The sequence below is a fragment of the Leptodactylus fuscus genome, chromosome 1, assembly GCF_031893055.1.
Source record: "Leptodactylus fuscus isolate aLepFus1 chromosome 1, aLepFus1.hap2, whole genome shotgun sequence".
In the NCBI taxonomy this organism is placed as follows: Eukaryota; Metazoa; Chordata; class Amphibia; order Anura; family Leptodactylidae; genus Leptodactylus; species Leptodactylus fuscus.
In genome coordinates, this window is record NC_134265.1 from 13,129,053 (window position 1) to 13,153,535 (window position 24,483).

The 24,483-nt window shown below is 48.2% G+C and overlaps 1 pseudogene; it reads left to right on the forward strand.

Moving 5' to 3' along the window:
• LOC142191103 (uncharacterized) overlaps positions 1–24,483 on the forward strand; it is a 602,426-nt pseudogene that overhangs the window by 303,055 nt on the left and 274,888 nt on the right.

The following is a 24,483-nucleotide window of genomic DNA, read 5'->3' on the forward strand; positions in this document are numbered from 1 at the left end:
AGTGAGTTTGGGGAGGAGATGTGACTGGATTGGGTCAAGCGTGCAGGAGATGGACTTAGAAATTGGGATTTAGAAATTAGGGTGGAGAACTTTTCATCAGTGATGGTGCAGAAACAGGTTAAGGATGAGGAGCAGCAAACAATTGGGTAGAGGGGTTGCTTGCTGAGACTGTCTCTGATGGTGTCAATTTTACTTTTGAAATAAGAGGCAAAGTTGTCAGCTGAGATAAGTGATGTGGGGGGGGGCACAGGAGGATGGAGGAGGGAGCGGAAGGTGGTGAATAGCTGTTTTGGGTTGCGGGACAGGGCAGATATGAGTGTGGTGAAGTAGACCTGCTTAGCAGAGGTGTGTTCTTTTTTTATGTACATTGTGAGCCCCATGTAGGGATCACAATGTACATTTTTTCCGCCCTATCAGTATGTCTTTGTAGAATGGGAGGAAATCCATGTAAACACAGGGAGAACATACAAGCTCCTTGCAGGTGTTGTTCCTGGCGGATTTGAACCCAAGGCTGCAGTGCTAACCACTAAGCCACTGCCTTGCCCCTTAGGTGAATGCGTTCTTGAATATGAGAACCTTATATTTGATGAATGGAGAAGAACCCTGAACCCATTCCCAGGACCTCCACCTCACCCCCTGATACTGGAGGAGATCAATGGACAGAAGATCCTAGAACTCACCAACAAGATGCTGGAGCTGCTGACTGGAGAGGTGACACTGCTGGGAATGCTGGGACATTATACAGTAACTGGAGGGGTCGGGGTGATGACTGTATCATTGTGTTGTCAGGTTCCTATAAGGTGTCAGGATGTCGCTGTCTATTTCTCCATGGAGGAGTGGGAGTATTTAGAAGGACATGAGGATCTTTACAAGGAGGTGATGATGGAGGACCACCAGCCCCTCACATCAGCAGGTAATAGACATGACTATATACACATGGACTTCCATTATTTGTATCTACAGAATGAATTCAGTCCCTGTCTGTGTTTCCTACAGGTACAGGGTCAGACTGGGATGTCTAGGGCCCACCAGTGGAATTGTTTCTAGGGGCCCACCGCCAGGACCTTGCAGATCAGCGGTACCGAGACAGGGTGGTTAAAGGTAATAACATGTTGGGAGCCATGCTACTCACCCCCTATACCATGTGCACTACATATACCTACTGCTACAGCCTGTATGGCAAGTGAACAGCATGGCTCCTAGAAATGTTACCATTACCCGTAGCTGAAGTGTCCTGGAAAAGCTGATCTGCAGAGGTCCTGGCTGTTGTATCATCACAGATGTAATATTGATGGCCTATCCTAAGGACAGACCATCAATATTAGAAAGATGGATAAATCCTTTAAAGTGGTTGTCCAGGAATTGGAGCAACTCATGTGGTGGGCGGGAGGTGTAAAATAAAAAACAAATAAATAAAAAAAGAATACTCATCTGTCCTTGGCGCGCCGTTGTCCGCAGGTAGTGTCTATTCGGTCTCGTACTGGCACTACTTTCTGGGAGTCCTGCACCTCATGTGATCGCTGAGACCAATTAGGTACAGGAACTCCAGAAATGAGGCCATGAGCCCAAACACAGGCGGGGATAACGGGGGGCGGGGACAGGTGAGAAGGCTCTTTTTAAAAAAAATATATATATTTTTACACCTCCCTGGCGGCCCAGTGATCACTCCAGTTTATAGACAACCTGTTTTAAGGGGTTGTCTGGGCCAAATATTTTATGGCCACTTCACTGGTCCCCCATAATGTATGGGATACAGTGATGGGGCCATTATACTGTGTGGGAGCAGTGATGGGGCTAACATTGTGCGGAAGGGGGATGTTAAAATGTGTGTGGCATATTAAAGGGGTTTCCAGGGTTAAACTTTTTTTATGGCCTATACTCAGAATAGGCCATAAATACCTCAAACCCCACATTGCAGAAACACAACGTCTTTGGATACTACAGACAAAAAAAATGTGTTTTACGGAACCAGCAAAGTGAATGAAATGTAATCAGATTTACCTCATCTGCACACTGCAGGAAAAAGATGTGGAACAGCCACAAACTCTAAAATGTGAGCGATTTCCATTTCCTGCACAAAACAGAGGCAGATGACGGAAACCTGCAGGAGGCTCTCTCACCCATTCATTTGAATGGGTGAGAAAGATGTCCGGCTGTGAGCGTTTTATGCTCTCCGCCATGAAACCGTTTTTTTAAAATCGGACACAGAGTCGAACACGCAGTACTCTGTGTCTGATTTTTTTAAAAAAACGGTTTTGTGGAGGAGAGCATAAAACACTCACCGCCGCACCCGATCTGAAAGCTTTCCGTCTTCTACATGCAGAAGACGGAAAGCTGAGAACGGACTGCCGAACGCTAGTGTGAACCTAGCGTCAGCCTAAAGCCCCATGTAGCAAGACAAAGCAAAAAGCGCTGCGGGAAAAACCCCGGCGGCAACACATCAGTTTTTCCTGCAGCGCTTATTGCAGAAACTCTGCTGAGGTTTCCTCTGAGGACTTTGTTTCCTTTAGGGTAAGTTCACGCTGGGATTTTTGGTCAGGATTTTGAGGCCGTATCTGCCTCAAAATCCTGACCAAAAAGACGGCTCCCATTGAAATCAATAGGAGCCGGTCAGTTCTTTTTTTTCCGGGAGCCGTTTTGTTCCAGCTCCTGGAAAAAGAAGCGAGGTGCTCATTCTTCAGGTCGTTTCGCCTCACGATTCAGCCTGAAGACACTCCCTCCTCCCATCTAGGCCCATTTATTGGGCCTAATCTGGAGCAGAGTGCGTGACCGGATGCCGGTGCAGTGCACCGGCATTCAGTCGCGGCTACCCGTTTTTTGGTCCGGAACCTGAGGCGGCCTCCGCCTCAGGTTCCGAACCAAAAAACCCCGTGTGAACTTATCCTTATGCCTATAGGGAAACTGCAGGTGTTTCTGTAGATATAAGTGACATGCTGCAATTTCCAAAACCGCAACAGTTTTGGAAATTGCAGCGTGTCCGCCGTGTGTGTTTTTCTGCAATGTGTGGATGGGACTGCACTCACTGCGTTCAGTAATGCATTCGGGGAGTCCGCATGGGGACCCTCCCAAACAGACTACCGAACGCATTAGCAAGCAGTGTGCAGTGAAAGCACACAGACTATAATGGGGTCCATGTGCTTTCCGTGCGGTGTCCGCATAGAACATGCGGACAGAAAAGTACTTTACAATCTACTTTCCTGTCCACATGACTCGTGTGGACACCGCGTGGAAAGCACACGGACCCTATTATAGTCTATGGGGTCCATGTACTTTCACTGCACACCGCTTGCTAATGCGTTTGGTAATCCGTTCGGGGGGAAGGGGGAGGGGGTTCCCATGCAGACTCCCCAAACAGATCACCGAACGCAGATGTGAACCAGGCCTTATACATATACCATATATACTCACACATATACAGTACAATATACATATACAATACTATAGCACATATACAGTACATTTATATACAGTACATTCATATACCATATATGTCATATATATACACTTGTATGAATACTATATATACACACATATATACATACACATTATAGCATACTGTACATACTCACACATATCTGTATACAAACATACAGTACTCACACAGTATACAAGACACATACTGTACACAAATGTACATACATACATATTAAACATACAGATTTTACAAAAAGAATTTACTCACCATTGCAGCAGTCGGCTCCTGTCTTCCCCACAAGCTGCGATGTAAGAGCATTCAGTGTGAGGAGGAGGGGGAGGAAGTGCGTGCGGGCAGCAGGGGGAGACCTCACAGGAGAGCAGCATAGCAGCTGCAGGTAAGTGAAGGGAGAGGCCATTAGCTGATGCTGAAGAAGATACACTCGCTGTCCTCCGATGTTTACAGCTTCAGCATCAGCTAATGGGGGCCCCTGTGTGTGGAGGCAGATGCATTGGCCAGGAGCCTGGGTGGGGCCCCTGGCCATCCCGATCGGGCCCCGACCAATGCATCTGCATTGGTAAAATCAAAACTTTCAGTCAGGGCTCGGGGGCCCACCGGGGGATTCCCCGATTACCCGGCGAGCCAGTCCGAGCCTGTACAGGTATATCCAGTAAGAGGACAACACCGGAGAGATGTCCCAGTCCTCTTCTTCCACAGGATGATCAGGTAGATGGAGATATTCCCTATGATGTGTAGACGGGCTGTGAAGTCCTTGTGGTCAGTCTTGGGTTCTCCAGCAGTATTAGATGGTTTATACTTGTGTAATGAGAGGTGGAGATGGAGGATAAAGCTGACCATAGACATTACATGTTGTCTGGATCTTCTCACAATCTTCTGGCTATGGAGACTGCTGGTTGGAATAAGGAACCATCAGGTTGGATTTCTACCGATCTGATCCTTTATTTTCCCTGAGACAAACAACCCCGGATGTGTCTGGTAGAATCTGATCTCCTCCACCTGAGCCATTCTTGATATACATTTATAAGAGATTCTTGAGGTTCTCTTTGATCTGTCATCTATAATTTATTTACGTGTTCTAGGACAGTGGTCCCCAACCTTTTTTTCATCAGAGACCGGCATCAAGCAAGACCATTTTTCCACGGCCCGGCAGGCAGGGTGGCACTTTGGTCATATGGGAGCGGGGTTATAGGCGAACTTCACAGTGTGCTCTGCAGGGTAGGCAGGCGTGACACAAGCATTTAAGCGGACATGGTGAATCCTAAGAGGCTGGATACTTTGCGTTAAGCCATTTAGCTATGGTAACGTGTAAACTATCGTGTAGTGTGGTGTCCATAGCAGCTACAGGACGCTGCACTTCCCGATAGTTCACACTTTACCATAGCTATGTGGCCTAGCATGAAGTATCCAGCTATGATACGATCAGTGGTTCGGGACCCTGTTCTAGCTATTTGGCTCAGACGAATCTTTTGCTCATCCAGAATGTTCTCCTGACTTTTAATTTATTTGTTTGACATCTTTTCTATCAGGATAAAGAGCTGAACAATATTAATGCTATAGACGTAAAGATAGAAGAAGATCCCTATGTGAGTGGTGATGACTAGAGATGAGCGAACACTAAAATGTTCGAGGTTCGAAATTCGATTCGAACAGCCGCTCACTGTTCGAGTGTTCGAATGGGTTTCGAACCCCATTATAGTCTATGGGGAACATAAACTCGTTAAGGGGGAAACCCAAATTCGTGTCTGGAGGGTCACCAAGTCCACTATGACACCCCAGGAAATGATACCAACACCCTGGAATGACACTGGGACAGCAGGGGAAGCATGTCTGGGGGCATAAAAGTCACTTTATTTCATGGAAATCCCTGTCAGTTTGCGATTTTCACAAGCTAACTTTTCCCCATAGAAATGCATTGGCCAGTGCTGATTGGCCAGAGTACGGAACTCGACCAATCAGCGCTGGCTCTGCTGGAGGAGGCGGAGTCTAAGATCGCTCCACACCAGTCTCCATTCAGGTCCGACCTTAGACTCCGCCTCCTCCGGCAGAGCCAGCGCTGATTGGCCGAAGGCTGGCCAATGCATTCCTATGCGAATGCAGACTTAGCAGTGCTGAGTCAGTTTTGCTCAACTACACATCTGATGCACACTCGGCACTGCTACATCAGATGTAGCAATCTGATGTAGCAGAGCCGAGGGTGCACTAGAACCCCTGTGCAAACTCAGTTCACGCTAATAGAATGCATTGGCCAGCGCTGATTGGCCAATGCATTCTATTAGCCCGATGAAGTAGAGCTGAATGTGTGTGCTAAGCACACACATTCAGCACTGCTTCATCACGCCAATACAATGCATTAGCCAGTGCTGATTGGCCAGAGTACGGAATTCGGCCAATCAGCGCTGGCTCTGCTGGAGGAGGCGGAGTCTAAGGTCGGACCTGAATGGAGACTGGTGTGGAGCGATCTTAGACTCCGCCTCCTCCAGCAGAGCCAGCGCTGATTGGTCGAGTTCCGTACTCTGGCCAATCAGCGCTGGCCAATGCATTCTATTAGCCCGATGAAGTAGAGCTGAATGTGTGTGCTTAGCACACACATTCAGCTCTACTTCATCAGGCTAATAGAATACATTGGCCAATCAGCGCTGGCCAATGCATTCTATTAGCTTGATGAAGCAGAGTGTGCACAAGGGTTCAAGCGCACCCTCGGCTCTGATGTAGCAGAGCTGAGGGTGCACAAGGGTTCAAGTGCACCCTCGGCTCTCCTACATCAGATCCGAGGGTGCGCTTGAACCCTTGTGCGCACTCTGCTTCATCAAGCTAATAGAATGCATTGGCCAGCACTGATTGGCCAGAGTACGGAATTCGGCCAATCAGCGCTGGCCAATGCATCCCTATGGGAAAAAGTTTATCTCACAAAAATCACAATTACACACCCGATAGAGCCCCAAAAAGTTATTTTTAATAACATTCCCCCCTAAATAAAGGTTATCCCTAGCTATCCCTGCCTGTACAGCTATCCCTGTCTCATAGTCACAAAGTTCACATTCTCATATGACCCGGATTTGAAATCCACTATTCGTCTAAAATGGAGGTCACCTGATTTCGGCAGTCAATGACTTTTTCCAATTTTTTTCAATGCCCCCGGTGTCGTAGTTCCTGTCCCACCTCCCCTGCGCTGTTATTGGTGCAAAAAAGGCGCCAGGGAAGGTGGGAGGGGAATCGAATTTTGGCGCACTTTACCACGTGGTGTTCGATTCGATTCGAACATGGCGAACACCCTGATATCCGATCGAACATGTGTTCGATAGAACACTGTTCGCTCATCTCTAGTGATGAGGAGTGGGAGGAGGACATTCCTACAGGGAACCACCCAGGTGAGGAGTCACCACTGAATATACCACAGAACAGTCTCAGATTCTCCTCATTCCTGACTGTTACAATTGTGTGTCCTAATTTTTCAGCTGAATACAAGTAATACATGAATGTAGATGTGATACCGCTATAGGTGATAACACGCTGCACATATATAATATGATGTAGAAATAGAACAACAATAATGAAATATGTCTATGTGAATGAGGACAACTTCTTCTTCATCACATCCCCCTTGGATAAAAGCTACCACTAGACGTGTCTTGCAGCGATTTAATCCCCTCTCCCCATTGAAATCAGATACATGTGCCGTTGAAATGAAGAGCTCATAGATCCGAGAGCTATTGAAGGTGATTGTCCTCCTCCATGGTGGCCGGACACATAAGATGTAGATTGAATGTTCAGCCACATTTCCTGTAAACCTCTCCATATACGTATATACCGAAATCGACTGAGCTGTTTGGGTTTTTAGTGGGGAGAATGAAGTAAACTGTTGTTAGATTTTTGCCACCGTCAGCCTGATTCATGAAAAAATTGTAATAAAACATTAATTTTATAACTCTATTTCCACTTATTTTGAGGTATTGCCTTATTTAACATAGTTACCTAAATTGTCAGGAAATCTGATGTCCTGTGACAAAATGGAGGTCTTTTTCGGATTCAGAATACCAAAAAACAGAAAGATTACGTAGAATAACCAAAACAGCTCTTGAAAAAATTTTCTTTGCAGACCTGTGTTATTATACTCAGGGTTCTTTTCAGACCCCTGAGTATAATAATCAGAGACCTAGGGGAGGTGAGGGAACATAATAAAAAGTTTTACTCACTTGTCCGGGATCCGATGTTAATCCTAGCAGACTTCAGGCCCGTATGGTAATGTCTCAGGTGGCCTGTATGGTACTGCTAGCACAGGGTTTGGGCCTGTAGGGTACTGTCCCAGTATCCTAGCAGGCTTCAGGCCTGTCAAGTCTGGGACATTACTATACAGGCCCAAAGCCTGTGCTAGCAGTAACAGGTTGTTATTGCTAATGCAGGCTTCGGGCCTGTATGGTAATGTCCTAGACCACGTGATGTCTGGGACATTACCATACAGGCCGAAAACTGCTAGGATTAACATTGGATCCTGGAGAGGTGAGTAACACTGTTTATTATGTTCCCTCACCTCCCCTGGGGCTCCAATTATTATACTCGAGGGACTGAAAAGACCCCTGAGTATAATAATAGCAGTAGTGGGTTCGCGGCCTGGGCTCGGGCTTGCTCACAGCCGACCTCCGCATCCTATAGCAGAAGTTGAAGTGAAGGGTGGTCATGAACAGGCCCGGGGAGGTAGGTAAATAGGCCTCTACCTGCTCTGTATACTCCAGCAGGTAGCAGTCTATTATAAAACAAAGAAAAACGTATGTTACTCACTGAACTCGCCGCTGCTCCCACTGCTGTCGCCTGTTCAATTCACCCGGCAATAAAGCATCTGCATATCAGAGCAGGAGGCGTGATGAGCACTGAGACGCGAGAGGTCTAAACCAGAAGAGGGCCACTCAGATTGTTTTCAGAAAGTTTAGAAAAAAAATAAAAAATCTAATTGCCGTGGTTGCTGCCCCCTCCAGATTGCTGCCTGAGGCCACTGCCGCCTCACCATGCCTCATTAGAGGTGTGGCCCTGCTTTAGAGTATCTGAGTGGTGCTGGGTATTAATAGCACTTAAATTCCTATATGTATGATGGGTATGATGGGCCCTGATAGCGTCATATACTATGTTTTATAGATAGGTTCCGTATCGATCTTCTTTTACCCAAAACATATCAGGGACTCGAACCATTTGAACCCGAAATTAAACAAATTTTGAGAAAAAGAGAAACTGATCTGGGTGTATAAATGGCAATTTTTATGTGCTGAATGTAATTTGAGCAAAGAGATCTACCAGGGAAAGGCAACCATGTTTAGTGACGGCAGCCACAACCAGTTACTTACCCTAGAAGTGTCACATTTATATAGAATTGTTATATAATATCAATTGAATTGTTGAGATTAATTTAAAAACAGTAAGATCCTTTTTATCACAGATGACTGTAACAGGAGCTCAGAGGGACATCTGATATCTACAGATTGTAAAGCAGTGGATCATGGTATTAGACAAGATACATATGAAGAACATGTCATTACCCCAGATATACCCTCAGTCCTTCACAGCAGAGAGATATCATATGATCCTGGTAAACAGGTCCTATCTCCTGATTCATCACAGACTGTTAAGGAGTAGAGATGAGCGAACACTAAAATCTTCGAGGTTCGAAATTCGAATCGAACAGCCGCTCACTGTTCGTGTGTTCGAACGGGTTTCGAACCCCATTATAGTCTATGGGGAACATATACTCGTTAAGGGGGAAACCCAAATCCGTGTCTGGAGGGTCACCAAGTCCACTATGACACCACAGGAAATGATGCCAACACCTCTGGAATGACACTGGGACAGCAGGGGAAGCATGTCTGGGGGCATCTAACACACCAAAGACCCTCTATTACCCCAACATCACAGCCTAACAACTACACACTTTACACACTCAATACCACCTCTCAGACAGTAGGAAAACACCTTGAAACATGTGTATTTGGCACTTGCAGTGAGTAGATCTTGTCACCAGCAGTGAATTTGGCCCTTGTAGTAAGTTGAGGTTGGCACCAACATTTGTTTTGAAAATCAGGGTGGATTGAGCCTCTAACCAGCAGAGTTTGGGCAAATTCATGGTGGAGGGAGCCTCTAAAAACCCCAGTTTGGACCAATTCATGGTGGAGGGAGCCTCTAAACAGCCCAGTTTGGACCAATTCATGGTGGAGGGAGCCTCTAAACAGCCCAGTTTGGGCAAATTCATGGTGGAGGGAGCCTCTAAAAACCCCCGTTTGGACCAATTCATGGTGGAGGGAGCCTCTAAAAACCCCAGTTTGGACCAATTCATGGTGGAGGGAGCCTCTAAACAGCCCAGTTTGGACCAATTCATGGTGGAGGGAGCCTCTAAACAGCCCAGTTTGGGCAAATTCATGGTGGAGGGAGCCTCTAAAAACCCCCGTTTGGACCAATTCATGGTGGAGGGAGCCTCTAAACAGCCCAGTTTGGGCAAATTCATGGTGGAGGGAGCCTCTAACCAGCCCAGTTTGGACCAATTCATGGTGGAGGGAGCCTCTAAAAACCCCAGTTTGGACCAATTCATGGTGGAGGGAGCCTCTAAAAACCCCAGTTTGGACCAATTCATGGTGGAGGGAGCCTCTAAAAACCCCAGTTTGGACCAATTCATGCTGGAGGGAGCCTCTAAACAGCCCAGTTTGGACCAATTCATGGTGGAGGGAGCCTCTAAAAACCCCAGTTTGGACCAATTCATGGTGGAGGGAGCCTCTAAAAACCCCAATTTGGACCAATTCATGGTGGAGGGAGCCTCTAAACAGCCCAGTTTGGGCAAATTCATGGTGGAGGGAGCCTCTAAAAACCCCAGTTTGGACCAATTCATGGTGGAGGGAGCCTCTAAAAACCCCAGTTTGGACCAATTCATGGTGGAGGGAGCCTCTAAAAACCCCAGTTTGGACCAATTCATGGTGGAGGGAGCCTCTAAAAAACCCAGTTTGGACCAATTCATGGTGGAGGGAGCCTCTAACCAGCCCAGTTTGGACCAATTCATGGTGGAGGGAGCCTCTAAACAGCCCAGTTTGGACCAATTCATGGTGGAGGGAGCCTCTAAAAACCCCAATTTGGACCAATTCATGGTGGAGGGAGCCTCTAAACAGCCCAGTTTGGGCAGATTCATGGTGGAGGGAGCCTCTAAACAGCCCAATTTGGACCAATTCATGGTGGAGGGAGCCTCTAACCAGCCCAGTTTGGGCAAATTCATGGTGGAGGGAGCCTCTAAAAACCCCAATTTGGACCAATTCATGGTGGAGGGAGCCTCTAAACAGCCCAGTTTGGGCAAATTCATGGTGGAGGGAGCCTCTAAAAACCCCAGTTTGGACCAATTCATGGTGGAGGGAGCCTCTAAAAAACCCAGTTTGGACCAATTCATGGTGGAGGGAGCCTCTAACCAGCCCAGTTTGGACCAATTCATGGTGGAGGGAGCCTCTAACCAGCAGAGTTTGGGCAAATTCATGGTGGAGGGAGCCTCTAAAAACCCCAGTTTGGACCAATTCATGGTGGAGGGAGCCTCTAAAAACCCCAGTTTGGACCAATTCATGGTGGAGGGAGCCTCTAAACAGCCCAGTTTGGACCAATTCATGGTGGAGGGAGCCTCTAAACAGCCCAGTTTGGGCAAATTCATGGTGGAGGGAGCCTCTAAAAACCCCCGTTTGGACCAATTCATGGTGGAGGGAGCCTCTAACCAGCCCAGTTTGGGCAAATTCATGGTGGAGGGAGCCTCTAACCAGCCCAGTTTGGACCAATTCATGGTGGAGGGAGCCTCTAAAAACCCCAGTTTGGACCAATTCATGGTGGAGGGAGCCTCTAAAAACCCCAGTTTGGACCAATTCATGGTGGAGGGAGCCTCTAAAAACCCCAGTTTGGACCAATTCATGCTGGAGGGAGCCTCTAAACAGCCCAGTTTGGACCAATTCATGGTGGAGGGAGCCTCTAAAAACCCCAGTTTGGACCAATTCATGGTGGAGGGAGCCTCTAAAAACCCCAATTTGGACCAATTCATGGTGGAGGGAGCCTCTAAACAGCCCAGTTTGGGCAAATTCATGGTGGAGGGAGCCTCTAAAAACCCCAGTTTGGACCAATTCATGGTGGAGGGAGCCTCTAAAAACCCCAGTTTGGACCAATTCATGGTGGAGGGAGCCTCTAAAAACCCCAGTTTGGACCAATTCATGGTGGAGGGAGCCTCTAAAAAACCCAGTTTGGACCAATTCATGGTGGAGGGAGCCTCTAACCAGCCCAGTTTGGACCAATTCATGGTGGAGGGAGCCTCTAAAAACCCCAGTTTGGACCAATTCATGGTGGAGGGAGCCTCTAAACAGCCCAGTTTGGACCAATTCATGGTGGAGGGAGCCTCTAAAAACCCCAATTTGGACCAATTCATGGTGGAGGGAGCCTCTAAACAGCCCAGTTTGGGCAAATTCATGGTGGAGGGAGCCTCTAAACAGCCCAATTTGGACCAATTCATGGTGGAGGGAGCCTCTAACCAGCCCAGTTTGGACAAATTCATGGTGGAGGGAGCCTCTAAAAACCCCAATTTGGACCAATTCATGGTGGAGGGAGCCTCTAAAAAACCCAGTTTGGACCAATTCATGGTGGAGGGAGCCTCTAACCAGCCCAGTTTGGACCAATTCATGGTGGAGGGAGCCTCTAAAAACCCCAGTTTGGACCAATTCATGGTGGAGGGAGCCTCTAAAAACCCCAGTTTGGACCAATTCATGGTGGCGGGAGCCTCTAAAAACCCCAATTTGGACCAATTCATGGTGGAGGGAGCCTCTAAACAGCCCAGTTTGGGCAAATTCATGGTGGAGGGAGCCTCTAAACAGCCCAATTTGGACCAATTCATGGTGGAGGGAGCCTCTAACCAGCCCAGTTTGGGCAAATTCATGGTGGAGGGAGCCTCTAAAAACCCCAATTTGGACCAATTCATGGTGGAGGGAGCCTCTAAACAGCCCAGTTTGGGCAAATTCATGGTGGAGGGAGCCTCTAAAAACCCCAGTTTGGACCAATTCATGGTGGAGGGAGCCTCTAAAAAACCCAGTTTGGACCAATTCATGGTGGAGGGAGCCTCTAACCAGCCCAGTTTGGACCAATTCATGGTGGAGGGAGCCTCTAAAAACCCCAGTTTGGACCAATTCATGGTGGAGGGAGCCTCTAAACAGCCCAGTTTGGACCAATTCATGGTGGAGGGAGCCTCTAAAAACCCCAATTTGGACCAATTCATGGTGGAGGGAGCCTCTAACCAGCCCAGTTTGGACCAATTCATGGTGGAGGGAGCCTCTAACCAGCCCAGTTTGGGCAAATTCATGGTGGAGGGAGCCTCTAAAAACCCCAATTTGGACCAATTCATGGTGGAGGGAGCCTCTAAACAGCCCAGTTTGGGCAAATTCATGGTGGAGGGAGCCTCTAAAAACCCCAGTTTGGACCAATTCATGGTGGAGGGAGCCTCTAAAAACCCCAGTTTGGACCAATTCATGGTGGAGGGAGCCTCTAAAAACCCCAGTTTGGACCAATTCATGGTGGAGGGAGCCTCTAAAAAACCCAGTTTGGACCAATTCATGGTGGAGGGAGCCTCTAACCAGCCCAGTTTGGACCAATTCATGGTGGAGGGAGCCTCTAAACAGCCCAGTTTGGGCAAATTCATGGTGGAGGGAGCCTCTAACCAGCCCAGTTTGGACCAATTCATGGTGGAGGGAGCCTCTAAAAACCCAAGTTTGGACCAATTCATGGTGGAGGGAGCCTCTAAAAACCCCAGTTTGGACCAATTCATGGTGGAGGGAGCCTCTAAACAGCCCAGTTTGGGCAAATTCATGGTGGAGGGAGCCTCTAAAAAACCCCAGTTTGGACCAATTCATGGTGGAGGGAGCCTCTAAACAGCCCAGTTTGGGCAAATTCATGGTGGAGGGAGCCTCTAAACAGCCCAGTTTGGGCAAATTCATGGTGGAGGGAGCCTCTAAAAACCCCAGTTTGGACCAATTCATGGTGGAGGGAGCCTCTAAAAACCCCAGTTTGGACCAATTCATGGTGGAGGGAGCCTCTAAAATACCCAGTTTGGACCAATTCATGGTGGAGGGAGCCTCTAAAAAACCCAGTTTGGACCAATTCATGGTGGAGGGAGCCTCTAAACAGCCCAGTTTGGGCAAATTCATGGTGGAGGGAGCCTCTGAAAACCCCAGTTTGGACCAATTCATGGTGGAGGGAGCCTCTAAAAACCCCAGTTTGGACCAATTCATGGTGGAGGGAGCCTCTAAAAACCCCAGTTTGGACCAATTCATGGTGGAGGGAGCCTCTAAAAAACCCAGTTTGGACCAATTCATGGTGGAGGGAGCCTCTAACCAGCCCAGTTTGGACCAATTCATGGTGGAGGGAGCCTCTAAAAACCCCAGTTTGGACCAATTCATGGTGGAGGGAGCCTCTAAACAGCCCAGTTTGGACCAATTCATGGTGGAGGGAGCCTCTAAAAACCCCAATTTGGACCAATTCATGGTGGAGGGAGCCTCTAACCAGCCCAGTTTGGACCAATTCATGGTGGAGGGAGCCTCTAACCAGCCCAGTTTGGGCAAATTCATGGTGGAGGGAGCCTCTAAAAACCCCAATTTGGACCAATTCATGGTGGAGGGAGCCTCTAAACAGCCCAGTTTTGGCAAATTCATGGTGGAGGGAGCCTCTAAAAACCCCAGTTTGGACCAATTCATGGTGGAGGGAGCCTCTAACCAGCCCAGTTTGGGCAAATTCATGGTGGAGGGAGCCTCTAACCAGCAGAGTTGTGGGAAAGCAGGGTGGAGGGAGCCTCTAACCAGCAGAGTTGGTGGAAATCAGGGTGGAGGGAGCCTCTAACCAGCAGAGTTGGGGGAAATCATGTTGGAGGGAGCCTAGTATTAGCAGAATTGTGCAACGCTTATGGTGGATGAGTATGAGGATGCGGAGGAATTGGAGAGGTTGAGTACAGACATGGAGTTTCATGTTGGGGTGCTTTACACAGGTGGGCACAAAAATGAAGGCTCTATCCAGTGGTGGTTCATTTTTATCAAAGTGAGCCGGTCGGCACTCTCAGCTGACAGACGGGTGCGCTTGTCAGTGATGATGCCACCGGCTGCACTGAACACCCTCTCAGATAGGACGCTGGTGGCAGGACAGGACAGCACCTCCAAGGCATATAGGGCAAGTTCAAGCCACAGGTCCAACTTCGACACCCAATACGTGTAGGGCGCAGAGGGGTCGGAGAGGACAGGGCTGTGGTCGGAAAGGTATTCCCGCAACATGCGCCTATACTTCTCACGCCTGGTGACACTAGGACCCTCTGTGGCGGCACTTTGGCGAGGGGGTGCCATCAAGGTGTCCCAGACCTTAGACAGTGTGCCCCTCGTTTGTGTGGACCGGTGAGAACTTGGTCGCCTACTGGAGGAACTGTCCTCCCTGCCGCCAACGTCACATGCTGGAAACATCTCCATCATATTCTGCACCAATTGCCTGTGGCAATCATTGATGCGATTGGCCCTCCCCTCTACCGGAATAAAAGACGAGATGTTGTTTTTATACCGGGGGTCAAGGATAGCAAAGATCCAGTACTGGTTGTCCTCCATGATTTTGACAATACGCTTGTCGGTTGTAAAGCACCCCAACATGAACTCAGCCATGTCTGCCACAGTGTTAGTTGGCATGACTCCTCTGGCCCCACCGGAAAGTTCAATCTCCATTTCCTCCTCATCCTCCATGTCTACCCATCCGCGCTGCAACAATGGGACGATTCGAAGTTGCCCGGAAGCCTCCTGTATCACCATCACATCATCGGACAACTCTTCTTCCTCCTCCTCCTCCTCCTCCTCCTCCTCCTCCATTAAACGCAGTGAAGCGGACAGATGTGTGGACCTACTCTCCAGCTGTGACGGATCGGATGCTATCCCTGACTCCTCTGTGTGATCTGAGTTATCCCTGATGTCAATCAGGGATTCTCTCAGAACACACAAGAGCGGGATTGTAAGGCTCACCATCGCATCCTCAGAGCTCACCCTCCTTGTGGACTCCTCAAACACCCGTAGGATGTCACAAAGGTCTCTCATCCATGGCCACTCATGGATGAGAAACTGAGGCAGCTGACTTTGTGGCACCCTAGGGTTTTGTAGCTGGTATTCCATCAAAGGTCTCTGCTGCTCAACCACTCTATTCAACATCTGAAACGTTGAGTTCCAGCGTGTGGGGACGTCGCACAAAAGCCGGTGTTGTGGCACATGCAGGCGTTGCTGGAGAGATTTTAAGCTAGCAGCGGCTACTGTCGACTTGCGAAAGTGGGCGCACATGCGCCGCACTTTCACCAGTAGCTCTGGAACATTGGGGTAGCTCTTTAGGAAACATTGCACCACTAGGTTGAAGACGTGGGCCAGGCATGGAACATGTTGGAGTCCGGCAAGCTCCAGAGCTGCTACCAGGTTCCGGCCGTTATCACAAACGACCATGCCTGGGCCCAGGTGCAGCGGCTCAAACCATATTGCCGTCTCATCGAGGAGGGCATCCCTCACCTCGGAGGCAGTGTGCTGTCTGTCCCCCAAGCTGATCAGCTTCAGCACAGCCTGCTGACGTCTACCAACGCCAGTGCTGCAACGTTTCCAACTCGTAGCTGGGGTCAATATAACAGCGGAGGAGGAGGCGGTGGCGGAGGAGGAGGCGGTGGCGGAGGAGGAGGCGGTAGAGGAGGAGGGGGGTGTTCTTCTCGTGTCCCTGCCAGGAATGTTAGGCGGGGAGACGAGGTACACCGGGCCAGTTTGGGAAGCAGTCCCAGCCTCAACTACATTCACCCAGTGTGCCGTCAGTGAAATGTAGCGTCCCTGTCCGCATGCACTTGTCCACGCGTCGGTGGTCAAGTGGACCTTTGTGCAAAGCGCGGAACTAAGGGCCCGCCTGATGTTGAGTGACACGTGCTGGTGCAAGGCGGGGACGGCACACCGGGAGAAGTAGTGACGGCTAGGGACGGCATAGCGAGGTGCCGCAGTTGCCATCAGGTCCAGGAAGGCGGGAGTTTCAACAAGCCGGAACGCCAACATCTCCTGGGCCAGCAGTTTAGCGATGTTGGCGTTCAAGGCTTGCGCGTGTGGGTGGTTAGCAGTGTATTTCTGCCGCCGCTCCAATGTCTGAGAGATGGTGGGTTGTTGTAAAGAAGCGCCTGATGGTGCCTTTGATGGTGCAGGAGAAGGAGATAAGACAGGAACAGGGGAGGATGAGGGAGAAGTCAACAAAGTGGCGGAGGCAGATGAAGTGGTGTCCTGGCTCGTCCTCTGGAGTGCATCGCCAGCACAGTCAGCAGTGGCAGTGGCAGAGGCAGAGGCAGTGGCAGAGGCAGTGGCAGTGGCGTGAACGGCAGGCGGCCTTTGTCCTGCCGTTGCTGCCTGCCACTGATTCCAGTGCTTGGATTCCAAATGACGGCGCATTGAAGTGGTGGACAGGTTGCTCTTCTCAGAGCCCCTAATCAATTTCGAGAGGCAAATTGTGCAGACAACACTATATCTGTCCTCGGCGCATTCCTTGAAAAAACTCCACACCTTCGAGAAACGTGCCCTCGAGGTGGGAGTTTTTCGGGGCTGGGTACGAACTGGAACATCTTGGGAGATTCCGGGTGTGGCCTGGCTTCGCCTAAGCTGCTGACCTCTGCCTCTGCCTCTAGCTACCCTTTTTGGTGCTGCACTTGCCTCAACATCCACACTACTTTCCCCGCTTGACATCCCCCCTGTCCAGGTCGGGTCAGTGTCCTCATCATCCACCACTTCCTCTTCCAACTCCTGTCTCATCTCCTCCTCCCGCACAATGCGCCGGTCAACTGGATGCCCTGACGGCAACTGCGTCACATCATCGTCGATGAGGGTGGGTTGCTGGTCATCCACCACCAAATCGAACGGAGATGGAGGAGACTCTAGTGTTTGAGCATCTGGACACAGATGCTCCTCTGTTAGGTTCGTGGAATCGTGACGTGGAGAGGCAGGTTGAGGGACAATGAAAGGAGCGGAGAACAGCTCTGGGGAGCAGGGACAGTTGGGGTTATTGTTCTGTGAAGCTTGGGAATTTTGGGAGGAAGGAGGACAAGACTGTTGGGTAATAGGAGGAGAGGAGGCAGAGTCTGACTGGCTGCTGGACAATGTGCTGTAAGCGTTCTCTGACAGCCATTGCAAGACCTGTTCCTGGTTCTCGGGCCTACTAAGGTTTGTACCCTGCAGTTTAGTTAATGTGGCAAGCAACCCTGGCACTGTGGAGTGGCGCAATGCTTGCTGCCCCACAGGAGTAGGCACGGGACGCCCTGTGGCTTCACTGCTACCTTGCTCCCCAGAACCATTCCCCCAACCTCGCCCACGGCCTCATCCACGTCCCTTTCCGGGAGCCTTGCGCATTTTGAATTCCCAGTTAGAAATTGGCACTATATACCAGTAGCAAAAATTGTGGGTGCACGTAACCCCAATATATTCTTTGAATTCCCAGTCAGACAATGGCACTATATACCAGTAGCAAGAAATGAGGGTATTTATAACCCCAATATATTCTTTGAATTACCAGTCAGAAACTGGCACTATATGGCAGTAGCAAGAAATGAGGGTATTTATAACCCCAATATATTCTTTGAATTCCCAGTCAGACAATGGCACTGTATACCAGTAGTAAAAATTGTGGGTGCACGTAACCCCAATATATTCTTTGAATTCCCAGTCAGACAATGGCACTATATACCAGTAGCAAGAAATGAGGGTATTTATAACCCCAATATATTCTTTGAATTACCAGTCAGAAACTGGCACTATATGGCAGTAGCAAGAAATGAGGGTATTTGTATTCCCAATATATTCTTTGAATTCCCAGTCAGACAATGGCACTGTATACCAGTAGTAAAAATTGTGGGTGCACGTAACCCCAATATATTCTTTGAATTACCAGTCAGAAACTGGCACTATATGGCAGTAGCAAGAAATGAGGGTATTTGTATTCCCAATATATTCTTTGAATTCCCAGTCAGACAATGGCACTGTATACCAGTAGTAAAAATTGTGGGTGCACGTAACCCCAATATATTCTTTGAATTCCCAGTCAGAAACTGGCACTATATGGCAGTAGCAAGAAATGAGGGTATTTATAACCCCAATATATTCTTTGAATTCCCAGTCAGACAATGGCACTGTATACCAGTAGTAAAAATTGTGGGTGCACGTAACCCCAATATATTCTTTGAATTACCAGTCAGAAACTGGCACTATATGGCAGTAGCAAGAAATGAGGGTATTTGTAACCCCAATATATTCTTTGAATTCCCAGTCAGAAACTGGCACTGTATACCAGTAGTAAAAATTGTGGGTGCACGTAACCCCAATATATTCTTTGAATTCCCAGTCAGACAATGGCACTATATACCAGTAGCAAGAAATGAGGGTATTTATAACCCCAATATATTCTTTGAATTCCCAGTCAGACAATGGCACTATATGGCAGTAGCAAAAATAGTGGGTGTATATAGCCCCAATTCTATTGCTAGGGGACTTGCAGGGTATTTCTGGGGTGAAGGTGGGGGGGCACACCGTTGGAACGGGTATCGGGGGTATATATCGGGTATACGGGAATACACTGACAGTGTATTCCATTCAGGATCCTGGGAAAGCTGGGTTGCGGCGATTGAGCCCGTCAGTGCCACGTTACACTGACAAGCTTCTCCCTGGAATTTAGCTCTTACAAGAGCTGTTGTGGTTGTCTTCTCCTTCCTATCCTAGCCTGTCCCTGCCTACCCAGAATCTAAGCCCTAGCTAGCTGGACGGAAACCTCCGTCCTCGGTGAATTGCAAGCTCAGAATGACGCGAACCTGGGCGGCGCTGTTCTTTTAAATTAGAGGTCACATGTTTTTGGCAGCCAATGGGTTTTGCCTACTTTTCTCAACGTCACCGGTGTCGTAGTTCCTGTCCCACCTACCCTGCGCTGTTATTGGAGCAAAAAAGGCGCCAGGGAAGGTGGGAGGGGAATCGAGTAATGGCGCACTTTACCACGCGGTGTTCGATTCGATTCGAACATGCCGAACAGCCTAATATCCGATGGAACATGAGTTCGATAGAACACTGTTCGCTCATCTCTATTAAGGAGAAGAAAAGTCACCAAAGGAGTGATGTACATCAGAGAACTCACACAGAAGAGAAGCCATATTCATGTTCAGAATGTGGGAAATGTTTTACTCGTAACTCAGATCTTGTTTTACACCAAAGAGCTCACACAGGAGAGAAGCCATATTCATGTTCAGAATGTGAGAAAGGTTTTGCAGATAAATCAGATCTTGTTAAACATCAAAGAACTCACACAGGGGAGAAGCCATATTCATGTTCAGAATGTGGGAAATATTTTACTCAGAAAAGAAATCTTGTTATACATCAAAAAAATCACACAGGAGAGAAGCCATATTTATATTCTGAATGTGGTCTGTAACGGTCTTTTCATACTACTTTTCTGTCAATGTGATAGTTGTGAAAAATATCTAACATCACATGGACTCATTGTACTCAATGGTGTCATTCACACATTCAATTTTTTTTCCTCGATGTCCTTTCATTCATGAAGAACAATAGGTGTGAAAGACTACAATGAGTCCATGTGATGTCCAATATTTTTCACGAATAGCATATGGATAGAAAAGTAGTGTGGGGAAAAAAAGGGCATCGCATGTTTTTTTTTATCAATGTCTCTTCATCCATGAAAATTATGTTATGGATGGATGGAATGTCATGTATATTTTGCTTGGTGGAAAAAAAAAACGGACGGTAGGCGTAAATACACGAGGATTAACAACACCTGTTGTTCTCTAGTCCACAAAATGGATAGTTAGTGTCAATCCAGTCTTAGAAATCAAACCGGAAGAAGCTGATTTATCATAACCAACTCATCTTTATGTGCACATCAAAAAACTTGAAGGAAAAAGGATTTTCTTGTCTAGATTGTGAATATTATTCTTATGCACCTCTGAAAGAGGTTATCACACAAATATAGGTTTTTTTAAATTTTATGAGGTAACCATTAAAATACATGTGTATAGCGCCTCCTGCTGTTGGATTTGTTTCTTGGTCGTTCAGTAATAATTGGCAAGTGGATGACCTCCTCCAACAACCAGAGAAGAAAGTGCGGTCAGTGTGTCAGAGTTCCTCTGTATAATGGATCCATATAGCAAGTGGACAATCGTCAATTATGTTAATCTGTTTTCCCTTAATCCTAACAGCAGCACAATATGGGGTATTTCTGCCCTTGTGTGTTGATAGGACAGGCGGAATTTTTAGTTTGCATAATTACTTAAGTGATAACGTCCCCCCCCCCCACCCCACTGTGTTGGTCATGAAGAAAAAACAATAATCTTCTAAGGAGGGGGAGCTTGTGCTGCTGTTAGGACTGACTACGTGTAAAAAGATTAATAACATAATTGATAACTCCCTTATGTGCTACAGGCAGCTCAATATGGGGATGTAGCAAGCAGACCGCTTAGGGAGGGTCCTCTCATATTACAGCCCTCAATACTGAATGCCCAAAGGCTGTGGACTCTGAGCTATGCACATCTAACCTACAATGTCTTACAAAGGTCAGCTAGGAGCCCCAAAAGATGGAAACACAGATTTTCTCAAGGGAAATAGAAAGACTTTCTAACCAAGAGGCAGAAACAACCCTGGTTGAATGGGCTTAGACAAACTCAAGTGGTGAACCTATGCGCATGCCAGTCCTATAGACTGCAATGAGAACCTTCGGGAAAAGTGCATTGCAGGACCGGGTGAGAAAGCGGCAGCTAGGCGAGGAGAGAAAAGATTGAGGAGCGGATGGACGATTGCAACCGGTGAGAGCAGAGATTTCAACGAGGTTCCGCACTCCTGGGTTTGCTGTGGGTGGGAAGGGGGACTGGGTTCCCCTGGCCACATAATCAGGAGAGAAGGTATTGCTCATCGCGATGTCTGAGAGGCATGGTAGCCACCACCTGTGAAGGCTGTTGGGCTCTGTCAGCTCTCCTCTTCAGGTGGCTGTTCATCCTGCAGGCTCGCGTAGTCTCTGCTCATGGTTAAGTCTTGGTTGTCTTGGGCTCTATTGAGCAGACTTATGGTCAGACCGGTTAGAGAAGAGATTTCGATGCATTGGCCAGGAGCCTGGGTGGGGCCCCTGGCCATCCCGATCGGGCCCCGACCAATGCATCTGCATTGGTAAAATCAAAACTTTCAGTCAGGGCTCGGGGGCCCACCGGGGGATTCCCCGATTACCCGGCGAGCCAGTCCGAGCCTGTACAGGTATATCCAGTAAGAGGACAACACCGGAGAGATGTCCCAGTCCTCTTCTTCCACAGGATGATCAGGTAGATGGAGATATTCCCTATGATGTGTAGACGGGCTGTGAAGTCCTTGTGGTCAGTCTTGGGTTCTCCAGCAGTATTAGATGGTTTATACTTGTGTAATGAGAGGTGGAGATGGAGGATAAAGCTGACCATAGACATTACATGTTGTCTGGATCTTCTCACAATCTTCTGGCTATGGAGACTGCTGGTTGGAATAAGGAACCATCAGGTTGGATTTCTACCGATCTGATCCTTTATTTTCCCTGAGACAAACAACCCCGGATGTGTCTGGTAGAATCTGATCTCCTCCACCTGAGCCATTCTTGATATACATTTATAAGAGATTCTTGAGGTTCTCTTTGATCTGTCATCTATAATTTATTTACGTGTTCTAGGACAGTGGTACCCAACCTTTTTTTCATCAGAGACCGGCATCAAGCAAGACCATTTTTCCACGGCCCGGCAGGCAGGGTGGCACTTTGGTCATATGGGAGCGGGGTTATAGGCGAACTTCACAGTGTGCTCTGCAGGGTAGGCAGGCGTGACACAAGCATTTAAGCGGACATGGTGAATCCTAAGAGGCTGGATACTTTGCGTTAAGCCATTTAGCTATGGTAACGTGTAAACTATCGTGTAGTGTGGTGTCCATAGCAGCTACAGGACGCTGCACTTCCCGATAGTTCACACTTTACCATAGCTATGTGGCCTAGCATGAAGTATCCAGCTATGATACGATCAGTGGTTCGGGACCCTGTTCTAGCTATTTGGCTCAGACGAATCTTTTGCTCATCCAGAATGTTCTCCTGACTTTTAATTTATTTGTTTGACATCTTTTCTATCAGGATAAAGAGCTGAACAATATTAATGCTATAGACGTAAAGATAGAAGAAGATCCCTATGTGAGTGGTGATGACTAGAGATGAGCGAACACTAAAATGTTCGAGGTTCGAAATTCGATTCGAACAGCCGCTCACTGTTCGAGTGTTCGAATGGGTTTCGAACCCCATTATAGTCTATGGGGAACATAAACTCGTTAAGGGGGAAACCCAAATTCGTGTCTGGAGGGTCACCAAGTCCACTATGACACCCCAGGAAATGATACCAACACCCTGGAATGACACTGGGACAGCAGCGGAAGCATGTCTGGGGGCATAAAAGTCACTTTATTTCATGGAAATCCCTGTCAGTTTGCGATTTTCACAAGCTAACTTTTCCCCATAGAAATGCATTGGCCAGTGCTGATTGGCCAGAGTACGGAACTCGACCAATCAGCGCTGGCTCTGCTGGAGGAGGCGGAGTCTAAGATCGCTCCACACCAGTCTCCATTCAGGTCCGACCTTAGACTCCGCCTCCTCCGGCAGAGCCAGCGCTGATTGGCCGAAGGCTGGACAATGCATTCCTATGCGAATGCAGACTTAGCAGTGCTGAGTCAGTTTTGCTCAACTACACATCTGATGCACACTCGGCACTGCTACATCAGATGTAGCAATCTGATGTAGCAGAGCCGAGGGTGCACTAGAACCCCTGTGCAAACTCAGTTCACGCTAATAGAATGCATTGGCCAGCGCTGATTGGCCAATGCATTCTATTAGCCCGATGAAGTAGAGCTGAATGTGTGTGCTAAGCACACACATTCAGCACTGCTTCATCACGCCAATACAATGCATTAGCCAGTGCTGATTGGCCAGAGTACGGAATTCGGCCAATCAGCGCTGGCTCTGCTGGAGGAGGCGGAGTCTAAGGTCGGACCTGAATGGAGACTGGTGTGGAGCGATCTTAGACTCCGCCTCCTCCAGCAGAGCCAGCGCTGATTGGTCGAGTTCCGTACTCTGGCCAATCAGCGCTGGCCAATGCATTCTATTAGCCCGATGAAGTAGAGCTGAATGTGTGTGCTTAGCACACACATTCAGCTCTACTTCATCAGGCTAATAGAATACATTGGCCAATCAGCGCTGGCCAATGCATTCTATTAGCTTGATGAAGCAGAGTGTGCACAAGGGTTCAAGCGCACCCTCGGCTCTGATGTAGCAGAGCTGAGGGTGCACAAGGGTTCAAGTGCACCCTCGGCTCTCCTACATCAGATCCGAGGGTGCGCTTGAACCCTTGTGCGCACTCTGCTTCATCAAGCTAATAGAATGCATTGGCCAGCACTGATTGGCCAGAGTACGGAATTCGGCCAATCAGCGCTGGCCAATGCATCCCTATGGGAAAAAGTTTATCTCACAAAAATCACAATTACACACCCGATAGAGCCCCAAAAAGTTATTTTTAATAACATTCCCCCCTAAATAAAGGTTATCCCTAGCTATCCCTGCCTGTACAGCTATCCCTGTCTCATAGTCACAAAGTTCACATTCTCATATGACCCGGATTTGAAATCCACTATTCGTCTAAAATGGAGGTCACCTGATTTCGGCAGTCAATGACTTTTTCCAATTTTTTTTCAATGCCCCCGGTGTCGTAGTTCCTGTCCCACCTCCCCTGCGCTGTTATTGGTGCAAAAAAGGCGCCAGGGAAGGTGGGAGGGGAATCGAATTTTGGCGCACTTTACCACGTGGTGTTCGATTCGATTCGAACATGGCGAACACCCTGATATCCGATCGAACATGTGTTCGATAGAACACTGTTCGCTCATCTCTAGTGATGAGGAGTGGGAGGAGGACATTCCTACAGGGAACCACCCAGGTGAGGAGTCACCACTGAATAT